The 10,362-nt window shown below is 44.1% G+C and overlaps 1 long non-coding RNA gene across 2 annotated transcripts; it reads left to right on the plus strand.

Moving 5' to 3' along the window:
* The first annotated feature begins 1,073 nt into the window (after window positions 1-1,073).
* On the plus strand, window positions 1,074-7,850 carry LOC124003460. Of its 2 annotated transcripts, none has more exons than XR_006833228.1 (6): window positions 1,074-1,321; window positions 3,609-3,700; window positions 5,428-5,548; window positions 5,647-5,732; window positions 6,329-6,461; window positions 6,567-7,850. It is a non-coding gene; the product is annotated as an uncharacterized LOC124003460 (long non-coding RNA). The 2 variants fall into 2 exon arrangements; XR_006833227.1 differs by having other exon boundaries at window positions 3,609-3,677.
* The last annotated feature ends 2,512 nt before the right edge of the window (window positions 7,851-10,362 follow it).

Raw genomic sequence — 10,362 nt, forward strand, 5'->3', positions numbered from 1 at the left:
CCCCTTGGATATTCTCACAGATATATTATTTACCCTGTTATTAGCAGGACAATATATATTGGTCATGTTGGTCTTGGCTCCCGAGTGGTGCACAATGGGATTATCTTGCAGTTCTCCAGTTGTATCTACTGAAAGCGTGCAAGGTTCAAAGCACGAGGGCAGGGGGCACAAGGCAGGAGGGCACGAGGGCAGGGGGCACGAGGGCAGAGGGCACACCTAGCCCATGGGGAAGGGAGGAGGAGCGTGGTGGGACAAATCAGTCTGATTTGACCCGCCACACTGGGTAGCACAGAGCTTTAAGGGACATTGCACTAATAATGGCGCTGACTAGGGAAATGTTCCCGCTGTTCTAGCAGGTAGCTGGACAATAGACTTGCCTAGATGGAGGGTAGGGGGAGAATTCTATCGTTAAATGTTTTTCTAAATTAGGTTCTATATCATTATTATTATTATGTATCACATCCGACCGTGATTGGGAGTCCCATAGGACGCCACACAAGTGTCCCAGCGTTTCTCTCCGTCTAAAAACAGAAATACATTTGTGGCCTTTAAAAAAATATTATTTTGGCCTTTATTCAGATTACAATCGCTCACTTTCGCGGCAGCGTATCCTAGTGGTTAGAGTGTTGGACTAGGAAGTTTGCGAGTTCAAACCCCCGAGCTGACAAGGTACAAATTTCTCGTTCTGCCCCTGAACAGGCAGTTAACCCACTGTTCCCAGGCCGGCATTGAAAATAAGCATGTGTTCTTAACTAACTGGTTAACTAAAGGAAAAATAAATAAAAATATATTTTTTTAAAACCTCATATAAAATTATAATGTAGAAATGTTATGCTCTTTTTGTAACCTTTATGTAACTAGGCAAGTCAGTTAAGAACACATGTTTATGTTACAAGGACAGCCTACTCCTTCCTCGCCGTGGGGAATTGAACCCCGGTTCTTTTGCTTAACGGACCGAAACAGTTTCCAATGCATTGTCAACGGAGTTTGTAAACCAACCCAGAGGTAATATAATTCTAGCCACATGTTTACTCAGTGGCGCTTCTCCATGCAGGACATGGGAGGGGGAGGGACTCACACTCTGTAAACAGGAATAGGTTCATCACTGGTCACTGAGCTGGCAAGCTAATGTTAGGTAGTTAGTCATAGAAATGTACGTTCAGCCTGTGAATTATTTCAGTCCGATTTGACTTATATTAAGAAGTCAGCATGGTTTAACAGTTTCTTTCGTTTTTGACCTCGACATTGTTGCTGGATAGATACTTTCATATCTAACATGCTGGTGATGCCTCACTCTAGTTCCCGATAGAGTAGCATACTGGTAAATCAACTTTGCTTTCAAACTTTGTAATCATCTATAGAGTTGTTTTACATGCAATCATACAAGCTAGATAGGTAGATATTTTGTTAAAAAGCCTGTTGTCATTCACTGGTTGTTTCTTTGGATCTAGCTAAGCTATCACTAGCTAGCTAGTTGGATAATAATTTGATGTACAGTAGGCTAAATCAACGTTACAGTATTACGGAATGACAACAATATAGCCTTGTCACTACTAGTTGGCATGTTGGTTGATATGGGGTGAAGTAGGGTAGCGCCGTTGGTATTCGTTGGGTCCCTTGACAAAATGTAATTGTTGACTTGGTAAATTAAGCTAATGGTTGTGTGCACTCTCACTAGATATAATTTTAATTTTATTTATTTCAACCAGGTAGGCCAGTTGAGAACTAGTTCTCATTTACAACTGCGACCTGGCCCAGATAAAACAAAGCATTGTGACAAAAAACAACACGTGGAATAAACAAAAGTACAGTCATGGTCAAAAGTTGAGAGAATGACACAAATATTAATGTTCAAAGTTTGCTGCTTCAGTGTCTTTGGATATTTTTGTCAGATGTTACTATGGAATAGTGAAGTATAATTACAAGCATTTCATAAGTGTCAAAGGCTTGTATTGACAATTACTTGGGTCAATATTTGCTGTGTTGACCCTTCTTTTTCAAGACCTCTGCAATCCGCCCTGGCATGCTGTCAATTAACTTCTGGGCCACATCCTGACTGATGGCAGCCCATTCTTGCATAATCAATGCTTGGAGAATTTGTGGGGTTTTGCTTGTCCACCCGCCTCTTGAAGATTGATCACAAGTTCGCAATGGGATTGAGGTCTGGGGAGTTTCCTGACCATGGACCCAAAATATCGATGTTTTGTTCCTCGAGCCACTTAGTTATCACATTTGCCTAATGGCAAGGTGCTCCATCATGCTGGAAAAGGCATTGTTCGTCACCAAACTGTTCCTGGATGGTTGGGAGAATTTGCTTTCAGAGGATGTGTTGGTACCATTTTTTATTCATGGCTGTGTTCTAAGGCAAAATTGTGAGTGATCCCACTCCCTTGGCTGAGAAGCAACCCCACACATGAATGGTCTCAGGATGCTTTACTGTTTGGCATGACACAGGACTGATAGTAGCGCTCACCTTGTCTTCCCCGGAAAAGCTTTTTTCCGGATGCCCCAAACAACTGGAAAGGGGATTCATCAGAGAAAATGACTTTACCCCAGTTCTCAGTTGTCCAATCCCTGTACCTTTTGCAGAATATCAGTCTGTCCCTGATGTTTCTCCTGGAGAGAAGTGTCTTCTTTGCTGCCCTTCTTGACACCAGGCAATCCTCCAAAAGTCTTTGCCTCACTGTGCGTGCAGATGCACTCACACCTGCCTGCTGCCATTCCTGAGCAAGCTCTGTACTGGTGGTGCCCTGATCCTGCAGCTGAATAAACTTTAGGAGATGGTCCTGGCACTTGCCGGACTTTCTTGAGGCGCCCTGAAGCCTTCTTCACAACAATTGAATCGCTCTCCTTGAAGTTCTTGATGATCCGATAAATGGTTGATTTAGGTGCAATCTTACTGGCAGCAATATCCTTACCTGTGAAGCCCTTTTAGTGCAAAGCAATGATGATGGCATGTGTTTCCTTGCAGGTAACCATGATTGACAGAGGAAGAACAATGATTCCAAGCACCACCCTTCTTTTGAAGCTTCCAGTCTGTTATTTGAACTCAATCAGCATTGCAGAGTGATCTCCAGCTTTGTCCTCGTCAATACTCACACCTGTGTTTACGAGAGAATCACTGACATGATGTCAGCTGGTCCTTTTGTGGCAGGGCTGAAATGCAGTGGAAATGTTTTGGGGGGATTCAGTTCATTTGCATGGCAAAAAGGGACTTTGCAATTAATTGCAATTCATCTGATCAACTCTTCATAACATTCTGGAGTTTATGCAAATTGCCATCATACAAACTGAGGCAGCAGACTTGAAAACATGAAAATTAATATTTGTGTCATTCTGAACTTTTGGCCACAACTGTACAGTCAATAATAATAGAAACATCTATATATAGTGTGTTGAAATGGAGTACGGAGGTAAGGCAATAAATAGGCCATAGTAGCAAAGTAATTACAATTTAGCAAATTGTGTGGTTTTGTGGCAGATTTTCAAAAGAAAGACATAGGGTATATCACCAGTAATTCTCAATCAGATGAGATACACAGCTAACCCATATTGAATTTCATTCATAAATGTGGACGCTAATTATTGTTAATATTCCAATTCTCTAGGCCCTCCATTCCCAAACTTGAAGCCCCCTGTCGCCAACTGGAAAGACCAGGAAAAAGTGGTGGCTTAAGGTACAACTTCCTATTGAGGAAATGTAAGACAACTCATATTTAGAGTTATTGACATGAAAAGAAGCATATACAAGCAACCTATCAAATGTATTTTATAAAGCCCCTTTTACATCAGCAGTTGTCAAAGTGCTTATACAGATACCCAGCCTAAAACCACAAAGAGTAAGCAACGCAGACGTAGATGCACAGTGGCTAGGAAAAACTCCCTAGAAATATAAGGGCGCAAGGCGAGACCCAGATGCAGACACCGGAGGCAGATGGTTTGAGTCTTTGATATTTATTGATCAATCCAAAAGGGTGGTCGTGGACAGTGGTCGTGGACAGGCAAAAGGTCAAAACCAGTTCAGAGTCCAGGAGGTACAGAGTGGCAGGCAGAATGGTCAGGTAGGCGGGTACGGAGTCCAGAAAACGGGCAAGGATCAAAACCAGGAGGGCTAGCAAAAAGGGAATAGAAGCAGGAGTACGGGAAAACACGATGGTTGACTTGAAAGACATACAAGACGAACTGGCACAGAGAGACAGGAAACACAGGGACAAATACACCAGGGAATATAAGCGACACCGAGAGGGGGTGAAGACCATCACATGGACAGGTGAAACAGATCAGGGTGTGACAAGAAAGGCAGGAACCTAGGAAGAAACCTAGAGGAACCAGGCTCTGATGATGGGTGGCCAGTCCTATTCTGGCTGTGCTGGTGGAGATTATATAAGAGTACAGCCATTTAGCCAGATTATTCTTCAAGATGTTTAAATGGTCATAGATGACCAGCAGTGTCAAATAATAGTGGGTTATAAGAGGGTGCAATAGTTCAACACCTCAGGAGTAAATGCCAGTTGGCTTTTCATGGCTGAGCATTTAGAGGTTGAGACAGAGAAAGACAGGATCAAACAGCGGGTCTGGGACAAGTTAGTACCTCCGGTGAGCCGTGAGCAGGTCAGGGTTCTATAGCCGCAGACTGAAACAGCAGAGACAGCAGCACGACTAGGTGGACTGGAGACAGGGACAGCCAGGAGTTGTCAGGCCAGATAGTCCCGAGGCATGGTCCTACAGCTCATGTCCTGCATCCTTTATTTAACTTGAGTGTAGATTAAGCCCTAGAGGTTTGTAACTTCACATGATTTAGCCTAGTTGTCAATCCAGATCTGAATATTTGATATCCTTTTTACTGTACACTGTTGATAGTAATTTTTCACAAGCTAATCACTGAATGGCCTACGACAAGGATGTTTTCAACTTGACACTTCTATGTCATAATAACACATAACACACACACACACACACATCAGATGGCAATGGAAAGTACAACGAGCAGTTGGGAAAATGAAGTCTGCTGCGTGTGTTGCCAGATACACAAACTTACTTCATTTGTTGTATTGTATTTATTATGGATCCCCATTAGCTGCTGCCAAGACAGCAGTTACTCCTCTTTGGGTCCAGCAAAATTAAGGCAGTCATACGATTTTAAAAACATTACAATACATTCACAACACATTGTCTATTCCCTCAGGCCACAACTCTACTACGTGTGTATACAGTGTGTATGTCATCGTTTGTATGCATGTGTCTCTTCACAGTCCCCGCTGTTCCATAAGGTGTTTTTATCTGTTTTTGAAATTTAATTTTACTGCTTGCACAAGTTACTTGATAGTAGTCATGGCTCTATGTACGACTGTGCGCCTCCCATAGTTTGTTTTGTTTAGGTTAGTGTGTAGTCAAGGCTTTGTCATTAAAATTGTGCCTATTCTTCAGATCTGCCAACCTGCTCGGTGGGTGACAGGCAACCGTCTTTCCACCAAGCTGTTCCAGGCCTGGAGTGGCACGTTGGAACTTCCAGAGGCTTGTAGACCTGAAGCGGTGTGATGTGGTCCAGGTATTTATCAAACACACGTATACATACTCACTCAATCATTCACTCTGTTTTGTTGTATAATTATTTTAACTTAAGAACATTGTTCCTCTCTCTTTTAGATCTGACACCCCTATATTAGCTCAACCACAGTCTTCACAGCTGCAGTCGTTTGCATCTGATACACCGGCCACGACAGGTGACACAGGTAATTATCACATGCATGTATACACACATGCACACTCTCCCTCACTTGGGGCTCTATTCAATCACATCTGCTTTAGCCAACATCCACATAGCGGTTGTTTTGGCGGTGTCTGAGGTGGAACTGTGTTAGAGCTGTCAAATTCACAAGTGGCTCCTGGCATTATACCTAAAGCGGACATTGCCATTGGTAGAAACTGAGTCGTTTTAACAGAAATCTAATGCAGCACTGTTTACAAGTTAGAACATTGGAATTTGAGATGTAATCTCTACACCTCGATTAGGCTGATAGAAGTCCTCATTATTTAGTTTAAGGATTTTGAATTTGAGCGTCATTATTTCTATAACCTACACTTTCTCGTTCTGAACTTGTAACGCGAGTAGGACGGGTGTAGTTTTGTGACAATGATCAAGAACTGCTGCTTACCGATTTGACAGATCCAACACAGTTACACTTCAGACACCACCAAAAACATCAGCTATGCGGGTGTCGGCTATCGCCAGTTAATGCTTGTGCTGATTGAATCTAGGCCTTACAGTCATTGTCTATTTAGTTGTATGATTATTGTCAGTTAAGAAAATTGTGCCTCTGTCTTTTAGATCTGCCATGCCCAGCAGTTCAGCTGCAGTCACAGCAGTCCACTACTGTAGTATTTCAATTTACCGGCTGCACCAGTTTCTACTCCACTGGCTGTGAAGGGAGAAACTTTTGAGGATTCCCAGATGGATACAGGTAATTCAGCAATATATTGCATATGCTCACCCACACCAACAGATGTACACACAGACATGTTGTTGAGCTGTATACTTACTGTCACTTTGTGCATCTCTCTTTCAGATCTGCCATGCACTCCACCACTGCCTGACAACCTCACCCAGAAGTGCATACACTGGGCCTTTCAAGACTGACAAAGCAGAGATGGGTGGCTGACAAGGAAAAATAAAACAACGCGCACACACACACACACACACACACTCACGCACACACTTTATCCACAATGTAAATAAGATGTAATTGCTTGCTTATTTAATGTTTGCTCCATTTTATGGAAAATGAACCACAGGAAAAGCTCCTCCATTTGCTATTTAGGTGCATAGTTGACTTTCTTTTTACCATGCCCCTGTTCCGAGACAGGTGCATAATAATGGTCCATTCTAAATCAAAACTACTTTCAGACATATTTTATTTAGTATATGTAAAGACAACATTGAATTAAGAATAGTCTGATGGGTGACAATATTAGCCTATCACTTGTGAATGATGTATTATCACTTGTGAGTGATGCCCAGCATGTGCAGTATGTCAAGAAACAGTGCATGCCTTTTTTGGGGGGACAAATCATAGTTGCACACCTCATATAGCCTAGCCCATAGCCCAAAATGTTTTGATAAGGTATGTATCACAACTAAAGTGGCCAGATAACTTCTTAAAATTAAGCACATTAATTCGCTTTAAAACCGGTGTAGAGCCTAACTGGCATACATAGGCGGTACTTTTATAATAGAGCATTACAGTACATGCATAATCTCATTTCCCTGCTAATTGATTGCATTTTGGAACATTCGTGCTTATAACCTACTGCCGTGTGCACATTGCTGCGCTTGTAAATGTGAAGAAATAGCCTAATAGTTTATTAACATTTTACGCTAAACGTTGCCGATCTGTTGCATCAGCCTCATTGCTTTGAAAATATTATGTTGATGCGAGTGGTTGTATTAATTTGGGATCTAATGCATCCCACAACTGGAATATCGGAATATTTATTTCTTGCACAGAAGAAGTTTACTAATAGGTCAACCTTTGTACTATGAGGGATAGTAGATTGACATAGGCTAGTGCTTGTTCTGTTCGTTAGGCCTACTCATCTTATTGAGATTTGCCTAAATGTGGACAGTTCTTCTAAACATATTCAGTATGCATCTCGGAATTTGATGTGTCTGTCTTCACTTGTAGCCTACTTCTTAGCTGTGAGAAGGACCCGATCACCTGACAGGCATTGGCTAATAAGAATTGTGTCAGGCCCTGACCTTAGAGATCCTTTTTATGTCTATTTTGGTTTGGTCATGGCGTGAGTTGGCGTGGGCATTCTATGTTTTGTGTTCTATGTTTTTTATTTCTGTGGCCGGGTATGGTTCTCAATCAGAGGCAGCTGAGGTCTCTGATTGAGAACCATACTTAAGTAGCCTTTTCCCACCTGTGTTTTGTGGGTAGTTGTTTTCTGTGTCTGCACCAGACAGAACTGTTTCGGGTTTCGTCAATTCTCTTTGTTGTTTTGTTATTCAGTGTTCAAATAAAAAAGATGAACATGTACCACGCTGCACCTTGGTCCTCACCTTCTTCCACCAACAGCCGTTACAGAACTACCCACCACCAACGGACCAAGCAGCATGGTGAAAAGGAGGAATGGACATGGGAGGACATCTTGAATGGCAAGGGATCCTACACATGGGAGGAGATCCTGGCTGGAAGGGATCGCCTCCCATGGGAACAGGTGGAGGTAGCCAGGAGAGCGGAGGCAGCACGAAAAGGGAACCAGCGATACGAGGGAACACGGCTGGCAAGGAAGCCCGAGAGGCAGCCCAAAACATTTTGGGGGGGGCACACGGGAAGTGTGGCAGAGTCAGGAGTCAGACCTGAGCCAACTCCCCGTGCTTACCGTAAGGGGCCAAGGATGGAACCAGAGCCAGTCAGGGCGAAATTGGAGGTGAGCGACGGAAGCAAGGCAGAGACAGTGAAGGAGTTGATGGGGAGATTGGAGGAGAGAGTAATGGGGGAGATGCTATGTTGGTGCATGAGGCACGACATCCGCCTGACGGACTGTGTCCTGGATTTGATGTCACCTGGGTCAGCTCTCCATACTTGTCTTGAGGACCGTGCTAGCCGTCTGGTGAAGACTGTGCCAGCCCCACGCACCATGCCTCCTGTGCACCTCCCCAGGCCTGCACGTCTTGTGCCAGCTTGGCGCTACAGATCTCCAGTACGCGTTCTGAGCCCGGTGCGCTACATTCCAGCTCCCCGCATCTGCCGGGCTAGGGTGAGGATCCAGCCAGGACGGATGGTGCCAGCCCTGCTCTCCAGACCTCCAGTGCGTCCCCTCTGGCCATGATATCCTGCGCCGGCTCTAAGCACGGTTTCCCCAGTTTGCCAGGAGAACCCAGTGTGGCCTGTTCCATCTCCCCACACGTGCCGGGCTAGACTGGGCATTCTGCCTGGAAGAGTGGTGCCAAGGCTACGCACCAGATCTCCAGTGCTCCTCCACAGCCCGGTCTATCCTGTGCCTCCTCCACGGACCAGGTCTCCTGTGTGTCTCCCCAGCCCTCCTGTCCGGAGCTGCCAGGGTCACCCTCCTGTCTGGAGCTGCCAGACTCGCCCCTCACTCCAGACTCGCGCCTCACTCCAGACTCACCCCTCACTCCAGACTCGCCCTTCAGTCCTGAGCCTGCAGTGCAGCCCTTCAGTCCAGTGGCGCCCTCTACGAGGGCCTTCAGTCGGCGGTGAGGGTCCCCGCTCTAGAGGCGTCACCTAAGTGGGCCAAGCCACATCCCTCACCAGAGCCGCCACCGCGGAGTAATGCCCACCCAGACCCTCCCCTATAGGTTCAGGTTTTCGTCCGAAGTCCGCACCTTTGGGGGGGGGGGGGGGGGTACTGTCACGACCTGACCTTAGATCCTTTTTATGTCTCTATTTTGGTTTGGTCAGGGCGTGAGTTGGGGCGGGAATTCTATGTTTTGTGTTCTATGTTTTCTATTTCTGTGTGTTTGGCAATCAGAGGCAGCTGTCTATCGCTGTCTCTGATTGAGAACCATACTTAGGTAGCCTTTTCCCACCTGTGTTTTGTGGGAAGTTTTCTGTTTTTGTGTCTGCACCAGACAGAACTGTTTCGGTTTCGTTCATTCTCTTTGTTGTTTTGTTATTTAGTGTTCAGTTCAAATAAAAAAGATGAACATGTGCCACGCTACACCTTGGTCCTCACCTTCTTCCACCAACAGCCGATACAAATTGAGGTATCTGACAGAGCCATGTGAGTGAGAGGTGCTTTGAAACACAGCAGCCAGGAGAAAGGAATTATTATTATATAATTATATTCAGCCCAAGGGCATAATGGCTGATGAATTGTGTACAGCCTGCACAAGAAACAAATCAGAGCTCATGCTTTTCATGCATTTCTTCTTCAAATCATCATTAGTTGCATCATGCAGCCTTAAATGTATTAAAATCTAAACATAAAGCCCAACGTTTGTATCACAACTAAAGTTACATAAATAACTAAATTAAGCATATAGGAGGACTTTTTTGTTAACCCCTCAACACAATAGTGTGCACTTCCTTGGAAATCGTTTGGAGAAAATATCAGCTATGTTCAATTGTGTTCTTTATACTATAAAATAATACAAATTAATGCCACGGAATTCTAAACAATGAATGAATGAACTAGTATAGCCATATCAGGGCCTAACATCAAGACAACTCAGAGTATTCTGTTCTTTTGAAATAGACTACATTTTCTTCATATCATGTTTGTTTAGACATGTCTAAAATAAATAATGTATTTATTGTGATGGTGTAGGCTATATTACATTGATTTATTAGACTTTGATGTTCCAAAGGTTTGCATCAGTGGGTGTAGACTATG

Source organism: Oncorhynchus gorbuscha, linkage group LG18, assembly GCF_021184085.1.
Source record: "Oncorhynchus gorbuscha isolate QuinsamMale2020 ecotype Even-year linkage group LG18, OgorEven_v1.0, whole genome shotgun sequence".
In the NCBI taxonomy this organism is placed as follows: domain Eukaryota; kingdom Metazoa; phylum Chordata; class Actinopteri; order Salmoniformes; family Salmonidae; genus Oncorhynchus; species Oncorhynchus gorbuscha.